Raw genomic sequence first — 16,216 nt, 5'->3', positions numbered from 1 at the left:
TTCTGTCCACTGGGCTTCTGTCCGCTGGTCTGGGGGCATGCCCTGAGCTGTGCGGCAGCGGCTCAGAGCACGCCCCCAGTCCAGCAACCCTGCATTGTGTCCACAGCCCTCCCTCCCTCCGTGTCCCGCCCCAGCCACTATGGGTGCCACCATCTTTGTTGCGGAGTGATGGTTAATTTACATATTTACCTTTTTATTAGATTAGATATTCTTGTGTTTAATTTGCTCTTCTTTTTTCAGTTTCTTAAGAGAGAAACTTGGATAAATAATTTGAGATCTTCTTTGCTTTTGTAAGCATTTTATATTTTATATTTTCCTTTAACCGCTGCTCCACTGGTTCATACACATTTCAAGTGTTATGTTTTAACTTTTATACAACTCTTTTTATTTTTAAATTAATAATAATTTTTAATATCACCAAATAGTCATTGTTCACATTTTCTTTATTGCTTCATAAATATACAATTCTTAATATTTTTCAAGTAAAGCTGTCTTTATTTGCAGACGACATGATATTGTACATAAAAAATCCGAAAGACTCCGTCAAAAAACTAATAGACTTAATAAATGAATTCGGCAATGTAGCAGGATACAAAATTAACGCCAAGAAATCTATGGCCTTTCTATACACCAATAGTGAACTTACAGACAGAGAGACTAAAAAGGCAATCCCATTTACCATCACACCAAAAAAATTAAGATACCTAGGAATAAACTTAACTAAGGAGGTAAAAGACCTATGCACGGAAAACTACAGGACACTGAAAAAAGAGATAGAGGAAGACGTAAACAGATGGAAGAACATACCATGTTCATGGATTGGTAGAATCAACATCATTAAAATGTCCATACTACCCAAAGCAATCTATAGATTCAATGCACTCCCCATTAAAATACCAACGGCATATTTCACAGACCTTGAAAGAACTCTCCAAAAATTCATCTGGAATAAAAAAAGACCCCGAATAGCCACAGCAATCCTGAGAAAGAAGAATAAAGTAGGAGGGATCTCAATACCAGATTTCAAGCTGTATTACAAAGCCACTGTTCTCAAAACAGCCTGGTACTGGCACAAGAACAGACATATAGATCATTGGAACAGAATAGAGAATCCAGATATTGACCGAAACCACTATGCTCAATTAATATTTGACAAAGGAGGCATGAACATACAATGGAATAAAGACAGTCTTCAATAAATGGTGTTGGGAAAACTGGACAGATACATGCAAAAAAATGAAGCTTGATCACCAACTTATGCCATACACAAATATAAACTCAAAATGGATACAGGACTTAAGCATAAGACGGGAAACCATAAAAATACTAGAGCAATCCACAGGCAGCAAAATGTCAGACATATGCCAAAAGAAATTCTTCATTGACACTGCCCCTAGGGCAATGGAAGCTAAAGAGAAAATTAACAAATGGGACTACATAAAAATAAAAAGCTTTTTCACAGCAAAAGAAACCATCAACAAAACAACAAGAAGGCCCACTGCATGGGAGAACATATTTGCAAATGGCATCACTGATAAAGGTTTAATCTCCAACATCTACAGGCAGCTTATACAACTTAATAAAAGGAAGATAAATGATCCAATAAAAAAATGGGCAACGGACCTAAATAGAATCTTTTCAAAAGAAGACAGAAGGAAGGCCAAGAGACACATGAAAACATGCTCAACGTCACTAATTATCCGAGAGATGCAAATCAAAACAACAATGCGGTACCATCTCACACCTGTCAGAATGGCTATCATCAACAAACCAACAAACGACAAGTGTTGGCGAGGATGCGGAGAAAAAGGAACCCTCGTGCACTGCTGGTGGGAATGCAGACTGGTGCAGCCACTGTGGAGAACAGTATGGAGTTTCCTCAAAAAACTGAAAATGGAACTCCCATTTGACCCAGCAATCCCACTCCTGGGAATATATCCGAAGAAACTAGAAACACCAATTAGAAAGGATATATGCACCCCTATGTTCATAGCAGCACAATTCACCATCGCTAAGATTTGGAAACAGCCTAGGTGCCCGTCAGCAGATGACTGGATCAGAAAACTGTGGTACATCTACACAATGGAATACTATGCTGCCATAAAAAAGAAGGAATTCTCATCATTTGCAGCAACCTGGGAGGAATTGGAGAACATTATGTTAAGTGAAATAAGTCAGTCAATGAAAGAAAAATACCACATGATCTCACTCATTTATGGATAATAAAGAACATTATAAACTTGAACAAAAAGATAGATACAGAGACAGTAAAGCATCAAACAGACTGTCAAATTACAAGGGGAAGGTTAGGGAGAGGTGGGGGAGATAAGAGATCAATCAAAGGACTTGTATGCATGCATATAAGCATAACCAATGGATGCAAAACTCTGGGGGGTGGGGGCATATATGGGAGTGGGGTGTGGGGGGGCAATGGTAAGATATGTACACATATAATACCTTAATAAAAAAATTGAAAAAAAAATTTTTTTTTGAGTTCATAGAGAGGAGGGGATAGTAGAGAGATAGAAACATCAATGATGAGAATCAGCTGCCTCCTGCACACCCACTACTGGGGACTGAGCCCACATCCTGACATGCGCCATGACTGGGAATTGAATGATGACCTCCTGGTTCATGTGTTGATGCTCAACCACTGAGCCACACCAGCCAGGCCATTCTTAAAATTTTAAAATTTTGTTTTGTGTTCCCCTTGTACTATTAAGAAAAGTGTAGATGGATAGATTAATTTCCATATATTTGGAGATTTTTCCAGATATCTTTTGTTATTGGTTTCTAGTTTAATTCTATTGTGGTTAGAAAACATACTTTCTATGTTTTGTTTTATGGCCCAGAACATGGTCTGTGTTGGTGAATGTTCCATATGCTATGAATGTGTATTCTGTTCCTGTTGGATGGAGTAGTCTATAAGTGTCAGTTAAGTCCAATTGCTTGATAGTGTTGTTCTTCTATCTGTGTACTTGCTGATACAGATACCAATATCCTTACTGATATAGATACTGATATCCTTAATGAGAGAAGGGTGTGGATGTATGCAAATGAAATTATGGATTTTTCTTGTACTGTCAGTTCTATCAAGTTTTACTTTTGATTTCAGAGAGGAAGGGAGAGGGAGGGAGAGGGAGAGAGAGTTAGAAACATCATTGATGAGAGATAATCATTGATTGGCTGCCTCCTGCACACCCCTTACTGGGGATCGAGCCTGCAACCTGGGCATGTGCCCTTGACTGGAATCAAACCCGAGACCTTGCAGTCTGCAGGTTGATGCTCTGTCCACTGAGCCAAACAGGCTAGGGCTGTCTGAATTTTTTAAATTGATGAGTAGTTTTAAATTCTATGTTTATGCCACATTTTATTCCTCCATTCATCAGTTGAAGGACATTTGGGTTGTTTACTGTTTGTTTTGTTTTTGGCTCTTACAAATAAAGCTATAAACATTTGCCTAGAGGGTTTTGTGAAGAAGTTTTCATTTCACTTGTGTAAGTACCTTAGAGTGGGATTGCTGGATAGTATTGTGAGCATATATTTAACTTTATTAGAAATTGCCAAAATGTTTTCCAAAGTAGTTACACCATTTATATTTCTATTAACAAAGTATGGAAGCTCTAGTTGCTCCACATTCATGCCAGCACTTGGTATTTTCAGGTTTTTTGAAGCCATTCTAGTGAATGTGCAGTGCACCTTATTGTTGTTTTAATTTGCATTTCCCTAATGACTGTTCATATTGAACATCTTTTCATGTGCTTATCCATAACCCCTATATTTCCTCTGGTAAAGTGTCTCAATAATATACTCATTAAAAATGTTTTCTTATTAAATATTGAGTTTTATATACTCTGGAAACAAGATATACTTATCAGCCCTAACCGGTTTGGCTCAGTGTATAGAGCATCGGCCTGCAGACTGAAGGGTCCTGGGTTCGATTCCAGTCAAGGGCATGTACCTTGGTTGTGGGCACATCCCCAATAGGGGGTGTGCAGGAGGCAGCTGATAGATGTTTCTCTCATATCGATGTTTCTAACTCTCTATCCCTCTCCCTTCCTCTCTGTAAAAAAAATCAATAAAATGCATATTTTAAAAAAAGATATACTTATCAGATGTTTTCTCTTGGACTGAGGCTTCTCTTTTAACACTTTTAACAGTGTGTTTTGAAGAACAGATATTTTTAATTTTGATGAAGTCCAATTTATCAATATTTTTCTTTTATGAATTACACTTTTGGTGTCTGCCTAACCCAAGGCCACAAAGATATTCTCCTATGTTTTCTTCTAGAAGTTTTATACTTTTATTTTTTACATTGGTGTATATGATCCATTTTGAGTTAATTTTTGTGTATATAGTACAGAATATAGATTGAGGATTGCTTTTTGAAAGTACTACCAATCTTTTATTATTTATTTATTTTAAAATATATTTTTATTGATTTCAGAGAGGAAGGGAAAGGGAGAGAAATAGAAAAATCAATGAGAATCATTGATCGACTATTTAAAAAAATATTTTCATTGATTTTAGAGAGAGGAAGGGAGGGAGGGGGATAGAGAGAGAAACATTGAAAGAAGAAAAAAAAAGAGAGAAACATTGATTGGCTGCTTCTTAGCGATATCCAGTTCTTTCAGCACCATTTATTGAAAGACCTTTTCTTCATTGATTTTGCTTTACCTTTGTTGAAAATCAGTTGACCATATAATTGTGCATTTATTTCTGCAATCTCTATTATCTTCTACTTATCTGTATTTTAGTCTATTTGCCAATCTCCAACTGATTACTATAGCTTTAGGTAAGTCTTCAAATCAGGTATGTTTTCTGCCAACTTTGTTCTTTTTAAAATTATTTTGGTTGCTCTTGTTTCTTTTCATATAAATGTTTTTTTTTTTATTTTTGAAATTATTTATTGGTTTCGGGTGTACAGCTTACTGTTTACACAATCATATACGTATTCTACATATTTCTAGTACCCCAACTGACACCATACATAGTTACCGTAATATTATTGACTACTAGAGGCCCAATGCACGAAATTCTTGCACTGGGGGGGTGTGTCCCTCAGCCCAGCCTGCACCCTCTCCAATCTGGGACCCCTCAAGGGATGTCCAACTGCCTGTGGGATTGGGCCTAAACCGGCAGTTGGACATCCCTCCACAATCTGGGACTACTGGCTCCTAACCACTCGCCTGCCTGCCTGCCTGATTACCCCTAACTGCTTCTGCCTGTCAGCCTGATCACCCCCTAACCGCTCCCCTGCTCGCCTGATCAACACCTAACTGCTCCCCTGCTGGCCTGATCTCGCCCCCAATTGCCCTCCCCTGCAGCCTGATCTTGCACCCTACTGCCCTCCCCTGCTGGCCTGATGGCCTCCAACTGTCCTCCCGTGCAGGCCTGGTCCCCCCACAATTGCCCTCCCCTGCCGGCCTGGTTGGCCCCAACTGACCTCACCTGTCGGCCTGATCTCACCCCCAACTGCTCTCCTCTACCAGTCAATTTGGTTCTGATTGGTCGGTTTCTATGCTTTCAGCATCAAAAGCTCCACCTCCTAGGCAGCCATTGGCTCCTCACAGTTGACCCAGATTTGGTTCTGATTGGTTGGTTTCTATGCCAGTCAGCATCTCTGGGCCTATCAATGGGGCCTGATCAGAAAGACGGGGCTGATCAGCAGCCCTGGTGGAGGCCTGGAGAGAAATGGAGGCGCAGCTGCTGGCCAGGCCCAGAAAGAAAGAGAGAGGCAGGTGCTGATCAACAGCTTCCACAGAAGATATGGATCAGACCCTGCTCCTCTCTTCAGGCCTCTCTCTGGGCCTGATTCACAGCCCCCTCAGCAGTCAGTGCTAGGTCACCGTGCCTCCAGCGGTAGCCTTCAGTGCTGGGTTGCCACGGCCACCCAGCGCTGACTGCAGGACTGAATTCTGGTTGGTCAAGCCTCCGGTCAATGTGGATGTGACAGACCCAGGGTTTTTATATATTAGGATATTTCCTATAGTTTACTTACTATCTAGTGACTATTTTGTAGCTACCAGTTTGTGCTTCTTAGTCCCTTTACCTCTTTCATCCAGTGTGCTAAAACTTTCCTCCCCTCTGTATCTATGAGTCTGTTTCAATTTTGTTTACCGTATTTTCCGGCGTATAAGACGACTGGGCGTATAGAAGATTTTCCTGGGTTAAAAAGTTGTCTTATACGCCGGAAAATACGGTATTTTGTTCTTTAGATTCCACACATAAGTAAAATCATATAGTATTTGTCTTTCAATGACCGACTTATGTTACTGAGCATAATACCCTCTAGATCAGTGGTTCTCAACCTTTCTGATGCCACGACTCTTTAATACAGTTCCTCATGTTGTGGTGACCCCCAACCATAAAATAATTTTCGTTGCTACTTCATAACTGTAATTTTGCTACTGTTATGAATCGTAATGTAAATATCTGTGTTTTCCGATGGTCTTGGGCTCTACAGCAGCGGTTCTCAACCTGTGGGTCGCGACCCACAGGTTGAGAACTGCTAGCAGGGTCGCCTAAGACCATTGGAAAACACAGATATTTACATTACGATTCATAACAGTAGCAAAATTACAGTTATGAAGTAGCAACGAAAATTATTTTATGGTTGGGGGTCACCACAACATGAGGAACTGTATTAAAGGGTCGCGGCATCAGAAAGGTTGAGAACCACTGCTGTAGAGAGTTCAAATAGATCATTCAGACCACTGCTGACCACAGCAGGAGTAGATGAAGGAACAAAGCCTGCAGGCACTGCCGAAACCGGTTTGGCTCAGTGGATAGAGAATCGGCCTGTGGACTGAAGGGTCCCAGGTTCGATTCCGGTCAGGGGCATGTACATTGGTTGCGGGCACATCCCCGGTGGGGGGTGTGCAGGAGGCAGCTGGTCGATGTTTCTCTCTCATCGATGTTTCTAGCTCTCTGTCCCTCTCCCTTCCTCTCTGTAAAAAAATCAATGAAATATATTTTTTAAAAAACAAACAAACAAACAAACAAAAAAACCCAACAAAGGCTGTAGGCACTGATGAAGGAATGAAGGATTGTCCCACCAGACTATCTAATCCTCCTCCCAAGAGATTCACTGCTCCCACTTGCATGGAGGATACCTGTGGCACATTGACTGGTGGACCGAGGTCAAGATTTAAAAGGTCCCCTAGAAGGTCACCTTGAGAGGGAATAACCTGAATCTGTTTCAGGTTGGTGGCAGTGGTTGTGCCAACAGGGTTGTCACCTACATCAAGGCTCCTATGATGTATTGGCAAGTTTTTGCGATGAATTCCGTGACTTCCTTCTACAAAAGCACTGGGAGGCTTGTGGTACACAGAGGCCAAAGAACCAATGTGGCAGATTAGCTCATTCAGCAGAGTTGGCTCAATAAGATCTGTCTCCTCAGAGATCAGTGGCTTCTCAGACAAGATTACTTCTTTGGCTGTGACAGGGACGGTTGAGAAAAGCTGCCAATAAATATATCCCCTATCTCAAAGGTCAGGATTATCAGAATCCTGTGTTGCCAAACTCAAAACCTGCTATAACCAGCTCCTGTGTTTCTGATGGTTTCTTGAGAAACAGCTTCACTATGGCAGTAAGCAGAGTGAGCTGCACTTGGGTGCTCTCATCATGAAAACCCTCCAGGAAGCTCTCTAGTAATTCATCTGCATTGTTAATTCATTCAGCATATTCTCCCACAATCCAAATCATAGCTGCTCGAGCGTCTGGTTCATCCAACAAGTCTAAGTTCTCACACAAAATAGCAGTGACACTTTGATACTTGTTGGGGTACTTGTGGAAGATGTTCCTGATGACAACAATCACCTCTTGGACCACATAATTTACTGTGGTCTGGATGAGATCAAGCAATGTGTTCATACAATGTTCTGCAGATTGCTCCACCTTGATGGCACACCGTCCAATGGCCTGCACAGCTTTGTGAACAAAGTCAACATCCACCTCTGTGGCATATTCCTTCAGCTCTGCCAGAACCTGAGCAATATTGGCTTGAGATGCCAAATGATGTCCAACTTCTCTAGTTTAATATAGATGGGATCATTATACTTCACAAAGAAGACTTTGATTTCCTGCTTTAAGATTTCAGGCCTCTTCTGGACAATTAGGTTGATGTTCCTCAAGGCAATATACTGCACCTCTGGCTCCCCAGACAGCAAAGTGACAAGTGTAGGGGGCCGTTTCTTCAGCAGCATATTGTAGTAGAGTCCTTGGGTAATAACTCTAGAAATTTCATTAGGACTTTTACTGCTGAAAGCACCACTGCTGAGTTGGCATGAGATAGCCGGGGAGTTACCCACTCAAAGATCCTCTGAGCCTCCCGGTCATCTGTCATCTTTAGGGTTGTAATTGGACAGGCAGTCCAGGATGAAAATCTGGCCCCATTCAGTGCACTCATTCAGGGCTGCCAGCAGCTTATTAATGTTCTGTGGGTTCAGATTTAGTAAGTTGCTGTTTGGGTGAGATTCACTGATTTCAGATAATGCTGCATTAGCCACCACCATTGAATTTGAATCTGCTATGAGATCCCGCAGAGAATCCAGAAGTCCCTGATCTTCCATCATTTGGGCATTGATACCATGGAGTTTTGCCACGCAGACTGCTGCTGTTTCTGAACATAGGGATCATCATCCTTCAAGCACTTTCGGAGGGGCTCACAGAGATATTCTGTAATCTTGTCCACTCGGATGCATGCCATGGTTCTAACTGCCAAGGCCCGAATCAGAGGATTGGGATCTTCACAGTCCTTCACAAAGCTGTTGACAGCCATAATGGCCATGTCTGGCTGACTCTTGGCATAGTTCACCAAGTAGAGATATACAAGCTTCTTTAGTTCCAGGTTGTCAGTCTGCATACAGTTCACTACATCTGGAAAGAGAGAGCTAACATCCTTCCCCACAGTCATAGCAGCAATCACTTTCTTCACAGCCTCCTTCCTCTTATCTTTCTTTTCATTGTTGAGTTGAGCCTTTAATTCAAAGATTTCTCCTTTTTTATTGGTTGTGAAGTACTTGGAGTCAGTCATAGTGTTGGCTCTTTAATGTGCACCAGAGGCAAGGGCAGGGGTGGTGCGGCAGCTGGAGAGCATTGTCTTTTTGTTTTTTTGATGGTTTCCTTTGAGTGCAAAAACTTTTTAGTGTGTGTAATCCCATTTTTTATTTTGTTTCTCTTGCCCAAGGGGATATATCAGAAAAAAATATTACATAGGCAGTAAAATATGAGATTTTACTGCCTATGTTTTCCTCTAGGAGTTTTATGGTTTCGAGTCTTACATTTATATCTTTAATTCATTTTGAGTTTATTCTTGTTTAAGGTGTAAGGAGGTGGTCTAATTCCATTTAGATAGTCTTTACCACATTGTGTGTTTTTGCCTTCTTTGTCAAGTATTAATTGACCATATAAATGTGGGTTTATTTATGGGCTCTATTCTGTCTATATGTCTGTTTTTATGCCAGTACCCTGCTGTTTTGATTACTATGGCCTTGTATGATTTGATAATAGGTAATGTAATACCTCCAACTTTGTTCTTCTTTCTCAAGATTGCTGAAGCTATTCTGTCTTTTGTAGTTCCATATACATTTTTGGATTGCTGTTCTATATCTGAAATATGCCATTGGTATTTGATGGGAATTGTGTTGAATCTATAGATTGGTTTGGGTAGTATGGACATTTTAATGATGTTAATTCTTTTTATCCGTGCATATGTATATGCTTCCATTCATTTGTATTTTCTTTGATTTCTTTCTTCAGTGCCTTATAGTTTTCCAAGTATAGGTCTTTGATCCCTTTAGTTTATTTATTCCTGTTTTTATTGTGTGTGTGTGTGCAATTATAAATGGGATTGTTTGTTTCCTTTTTTGATATTTCATTATCCTATACTAGAGGCCTGGTGCATGAAATTCATGCACGGGGGTGAGGGGGGGTGTCCCTCAGCCCAGCCTGCACCCTCTCCAATCTGGGAACCCTCAAGGGATGTCCGACTCACAATCCAGGATTGCTGGCTCCCAACTGCTCGCCTGCCTGCCTTCCTGATTGCCCCTAACCACTTCTGCCTACCAGCCTGATCACCCCCTAACCACTCCAATGCCAGCCTGATTGATGTCTAACTGCTCCCCTGCCAGCCTGTTTGCCCCCAACTACCCTCCTCTGCTGGCCTAGTCACCCCTAACTGCCCTCCACTGCAGGGTTGATCGCCTCCAACTGCCCTCCCTTTCAGGCCTGGTCCCTCTCAACTGCCCTCCCTTGCAGGCCTGGTGCCTCCCAACTGCCCTTCCCTGCTGGCCATCTTGTGATGGCCATCTTGTGTCCACATGGGGGCAGGATCTTTGACCACATGGGGGCAGCTATATTGTGTGTTGGAGTGATGGTCAATCTGCATATTACTCTTTTATTAGATAGGATAGAGGCCTGGTGCATGGTTGGGGGCCAGCTGGTTTACCCTGAAGGGTTTCCTGGATCAGGGTGGGGGGTTCCCTTCGGGTGTGGGGCGGCCTGAGAGAGGGGCCTGTGGTGGTTTGCAGGCCAGCCACGCCCCCTGGCAACCCAAGAGGAGGCCCTGGTATCTGGAATTTATTTACCTTCTACAATTGAAACTGTAGCCTGGAGTGGAGCCAAGCCTCCTGCTCGCTCCATGGCTGGCAGCCATTTCTGTTTAGGGTTTGTTTACCTTCTATAATTGAAACTTTGTAGCCTTGAGTGGAGGCTTAGGCTGGCCAGGGAAGGCAGAAAGCTTGGCTTCTTCTATCACCTTGGAAACCCAAGCCTCCCTCCTGCTCTCTGTGGCTGTAGCCATCTTGGTTGGGTTTATTTGCATACTCGCTCTGATTGGCTGGTGGGTGTGGCTTATGGGCGTGACGGAGTTAGGGTCAATTTGCATATTACTCTTTTATTAGGTAGGATAATGAAAGGCTAATATGCATATCGACCAAATGGTGGAACGACCAGTGCACCAGACGTGGAACGAAGGAAGGTCCTGGCTGGCAGCGGCAGCTGCTAGGGACCCTACCCATGCATGAATTTTGTGCACTGGGCCTCTAGTATAAAAATGCAACTGAAAAGAAAAGAAAAAAAAATAAGATAAAAATAAAAATGCAACTGAGCCCTGGCTGGTGTGGCTCAGTTAGAGCGGCATCCTGTGCACTGAAGGATTGCAGATTCAATTCTTGGTATTTTATTTTTATTAAAAAATTTTTTTTATTGATTGATTTTAGAGAGAGAGGAAGGGAGAAAGAGAAATATCGATGTGTTGTTTTACTTGTTTATGCATTCATTAGTTGATTCTAGTATGTGCCCCAACCGAGGATTGAACCAGCAACCTTGGCATATTGGGCCGATGTTCTCACCAACTGAGCTACCCAGCCAAAGAGTTTCCTCATGTCCCTTTCCAATTAATTCTCCCTTTAATTCCCTAGAGGGAACCATCATTCAGATTTCTGTTCTTAGAAGTTAATTTTGTCTGTGCTTGTACTTCACATAAAGAGAGTCAAACGGTATGTACTACTTAGATTTTGGCATCTTTTACTTAACATAATGTCTTTGATATTCACCCCTGTTGCTATATGTATCAGTAATTCTTTTTTTAAGCGCAGTCCAGTGTTCCATTGTATAAATATAACACAGTTTATCCATTTCCCTTTGGTGAACATTTGTGTTTTTTCCAGTTTTTAACTAACATGAATATTCATTTATACATCTGTGTGTGTATTGGTGGGAGAATGTATTTTCATTTCTCTGTGGTAAATACATAGGGAGTAGAATTGCTGGGTCATATGTAAAATGTATATTTTGAATTTATAAGAGACTGCCCAACTGTTTTCCAAAGTGGTTGTACAATTTTACTCTCTCATCAGCAATTGTGAGTGTTCTGGTTACTATGAATTCTTGCCAACATTTGGTATTATCAATCTTTTTCATATTAGACATGCTGATGAGTAGTACGTTGTAGTATTTTTTAAATATATATTTTATTGATTTTTTACAGAGAGGAAGGGAGAGGGATAGAGAGTTAGAAACATCAGTGAGAGAGAAACATCGATCAGCTGCCTCCTGCACACCCCCTACTGGGGATGTGCCCACAACCAAGGTACATGCCCTTGACCGGGATCGAACCTGGGACCCTTCAGTCCACAGGCCGATTCTCTATCCACTGAGCCAAACCTGTTAGGGCTATTGTAGTATTTTATTGTGACTAATTTGCAATTATCCTGATAATTACTAATGTTGAACATGTTTCATATACTTATTGGTTCAAGTCTTTTGCCTATTTTAAAATTTTATTATTTACTTATTGATTTGTAAGAATTCATTATATATTTTGGATGCAAGTCCTTTGTCTCTTGTATGTATTATGAATCTCCCCCACCCCCAGTCTGTTTTACCTTTCTTAATGCATTTTTGATGAATTAAGTTTTAATTTTGATAATGCATTTTGTGTCTTGTCTAGGAAATTTTAACCCTTACCCTCTGACTGAGTTGTGTGTGCCTCCTCTTCCACATTGCTATTGCAGAAATTATTATTATTATTTTTTGTTGAGAAAATGTTAATTTAGACTCTTTTTAAAAAATATTGATTTTTTACAGATAGCCAGAAACATCAATGTGAGAGAAACATCGATCAGCTGCCTCCTGCACACCCCCTACTAGGGATGTGCCTGCAATCAAGGTACATGCCCTTGACCAGAATCGAACCTGGGACCTTTCAGTCCGCAGGCCGATGCTCTATCCACTGAGCCAAACCAGTCAGGGCTAATTTAGACTCTTGACACTTTTTTTTACATACAGAAAACATAAAACATATTGAAAAGTGCATAAATCATAATTGTGCAGCTCAGTAAATTTTTTAAAGTGAACATATCCAGGTAATCACCATCTTAACACATTGCGGACGGATCATGAGAATTCTCCTTTTTGGTTCTAAGGCTTGTGGCCAATCACGAGATTTATCAGCCTTTCTTTGTTGTCATTTAGAGAGAAACAGTGTAACGGAAAATGCATTCGCAGAAGTTAAAAATTACAAAAGGAATTAAAAGTGATTAGTCTCTTGTCATCAGTAATAAGAATAACTTTATATCAATTTGATATTTTTAAAGTGCTCAGCAATCATGGATAGTGACGAAGAACATGATAAAATTCTGGATATATTTGCTGACAATTTATCAGCTATTCCAAGTGAAAGTGATGAAAGCTTTGACAGTGGCAGTGATATAGTTATTCCTTCAAAAAGGCGAAAAATAGTAATTTCAGGTGATTCTGAACCTGAAAATTTGAACAATTCCACACATGATTTTGAGAGTAATTTGTGTCTTGATTGCTGAGATAATGATTGGTCAAAAGAGGACTTTCAACCTAATTTGGAAAAATTTGAAGGTAATTTTGGGGTTACAGTTATACCGTCTGATTCTAAGAACAAAATTGAAGTCACCAACTTGATTTTTTTTTAATGTCCTAAGAAAACTTTATTAATAGATGCGAAACTTTGAATTTTCTTTTTTTTTAAATTTTATTTTATTGTTTAAAGTATTACAAATAGTAGTACATATATCTCCTTTTTTCCCCCATTGACCTTCCCCCAGCCTCTCCTACCTCCTGGCACATACCCTCATCTCCCCCACCCGCCACAGTGTCTTGTGTCCATTGGTTGTGCTTGTATGCATGCATACAAGTCCTTCGGTTGATCTCTTTCCCCCTCCCCAACACTCCCCAGCCTTCCTGCTGCAATTTGACAGTCTGTTCGATGCTTCACTGCTTCTGTATATATCTTTTTATTCATCAGGTTATAATGTTCTTTATTTTCCATAAATGAGTGAGATTATGTGATATTTATCTTTCTCTGACTGGCTCATTTCACTTAGCATAATGCTCTCCAGTTCCATCCATGCTGCTGCAAATGGTAAGAATTCCTTCTTTTTTATAGCAGCGTAGTATTCCATTGTGTAGATGTACCATAGTTTTCTAATCCACTCATCTGCTGATGGGCATTTAGGCTGTTTCCAAATCTTAGCTACGGTGAATTGTGCTGCTGTGAACATAGGGGTACATATATCCTTTCTGATTGGTGTTTCTAGTTTCTTGGGATATATTCCCAGGAGTGGGATTACTGGGTGAAATGGGAGTTCCATTTTCAGTTTTTTGAGGAAACTCCATGCTGTTCTCCACAGTGGCTGCACCAGTCTGCATTCCCACCAGCAGTGCACGAGGGTTCCTTTTTCTCCGAATCTTTGCCAGCACTTGTCGTTTGTTGATGATAGCCATTGTGACAGGTGTGAGATGGTACCGGATTGTCGTTTTGATTTGCATCTTTCGGATAATTAGTAACTTTGAGCATGTTTTCATATGTCTCTTCGCCTTCCTTCTGTCTTCTTTCGAAAAGTATCTATTTAGGTCCGTTGCCCATTTTTTTTTATTGGATCATTTATCTTCCTTTTGTTAAGTTGTATGAGTTCCCTGTAAATGTTGGAGATTAAACCTTTATCAGTGATAACATTGGCAAATATGTTCTCCCATACAGTGGGCTTTCTTATTGTTTTGTTGATGGTTTCTTTTGCTGTGCAAAAGCTTTTTATTTTGATGTAGTCCCCTTTATTTCCTCTTGAGTTTCCATTGCCCTAGGTGCAGTATTGGTGAAGAAATTGCTTCGGCATATGTCTGAGATTTTGCTGCTTGTGGATTCCTCTAGTATTTTTATGGTTTCCTGTCTTATGTTTAAGTCCTTTATCCATTTTGAGTTTATTTTTGTGTATGGTGTAAGTTGGTGATCTAGTTTCATTTTTCTGCATGTATCTGTCCAATTTTCCCAACACCATTTATTGAAGAGACTGTCTTGACTTCATTGTATGTTCATGCCTCCTTTGTCAAATATTAATTGAGCATAATTGTTTGGGTTGATTTCTGGGTTCTCTAATCTATTCTATTGGTCTATATGTCTGTTCTTGTGCCAGTACCAGGCAGTTTTGAGAACAGTGGATTTGTAATACAGCTTGAAATCTGGTATTGAGATCCCACCTACTTTGTTCTTATTTCTCAGGATTGCTGCAGCTATTTGGGGTCTTTTTTTTTATTTTATTCCAGATGAATTTTTGGAGAGTTCATTTTAGGTCTGTGAAATATGCCGTTGGTATTTTAATGGGGAGTGCATTGAATCTGTAGATTGCTTTGGGTAGTATGGACATTTTAATGATGTTGATCACACCAGTCCCTGAGCATGGTATGTTCTTCCATGTGTTTATGTCTTCCTCTATCTCTTTTTTCAGTGTCCAGTAGTTTTCCACGTATAGGTCTTTTTCATCCTTAGTTAAGTTTATTTCTAGACATCTTAATTTTTTGTGTGCAATGGTAAACGGGATTGCTTTTTTAGTCTCTCTTTCTGTAAGTTCACTATTGGTGTATAGAAAGGCCATAGATTTCTTGGTGTTAATTTTGTATCCCGCTACATTGCCGAATTCATTTAGTAAGTCTAATAACTTTTTTATAGAGTCTTTTGGGTTTTCTATGTACAGTATCATGTCATCTGCAAATAAGGACAGCTTTACCTCTTCTTTTCCAATTTGGATGCCTTTTATTTCTTCTTCTTGTCTAATTGCATTGGCTAATACTTCCAGTACTATGTCAAACAAGAGTGGCGAGAGTGGGCATCCCTGTCTTGTTCCTGTTCTTAGGGGAAATGGTTTTAGTTTTTGCCCATTGAGTATGATGTTTGCTGTGAGTTTAACATATATAGCTTTTATTATGTTGAGGTATGATCCTTCTATTCCCACCTTGTTGAGAGTTTTTATCAAGAAAGGGTGTTGGATTTTGTCTAATGCTTTTTCTGCATCAATTGATATGACTATGTGATTTTTATCTCTCAATTTGTTTATGTGATGTATCACATTTATGGATTTGCGGATATTGTACCATCCTTGCATTCCTGGGATAAATCCTACTTGGTCATGGTGTATGATCTTTCTGATGTATTGCTGGAGCCGACTTGCTAGAATTTTGTTGAGGATTTTGGCATCTCTGTTCATGAGGAATATTGGTCTGGAATTCTCTTTCATTGTGTTGTCTTCATTTGGTTTTGGTATTAGGGTGATGCTGGCTTCATATAATGAGCTTGGAAGTGTTCCTTCCTCTTGAATTTTTTTTGGAATAGTCTGAGGAGGATAGGTTTTAGTTCTTCCTTGAATGTTTTGTAAAACTCCCCTGTGAAGCCGTCTGGCACCGTGCT

At 40.3% G+C, this 16,216-nt stretch overlaps 1 protein-coding gene and 1 pseudogene across 5 annotated transcripts in view; one reads left to right on the top strand and one right to left on the bottom strand.

The window, feature by feature from the left end:
- The window catches only part of BBS4 (Bardet-Biedl syndrome 4), a 180,113-nt gene that overhangs the window by 37,692 nt on the left and 126,205 nt on the right, over positions 1-16,216 (top strand). The gene's annotated exons all lie outside the window — the stretch shown is intronic.
- LOC307100990 (AP-2 complex subunit beta-like) lies at positions 6,562-10,396 on the bottom strand (annotated as a pseudogene). Its single transcript has one exon. The product of its transcript is annotated as an AP-2 complex subunit beta-like (transcript).

This window comes from Cnephaeus nilssonii, assembly GCF_951640355.1.
Source record: "Cnephaeus nilssonii genome assembly, chromosome: 1".
NCBI lineage: Eukaryota > Metazoa > Chordata > Mammalia > Chiroptera > Vespertilionidae > Cnephaeus > Cnephaeus nilssonii.
This window is presented reverse-complemented; position numbering and strand designations above follow the sequence as displayed.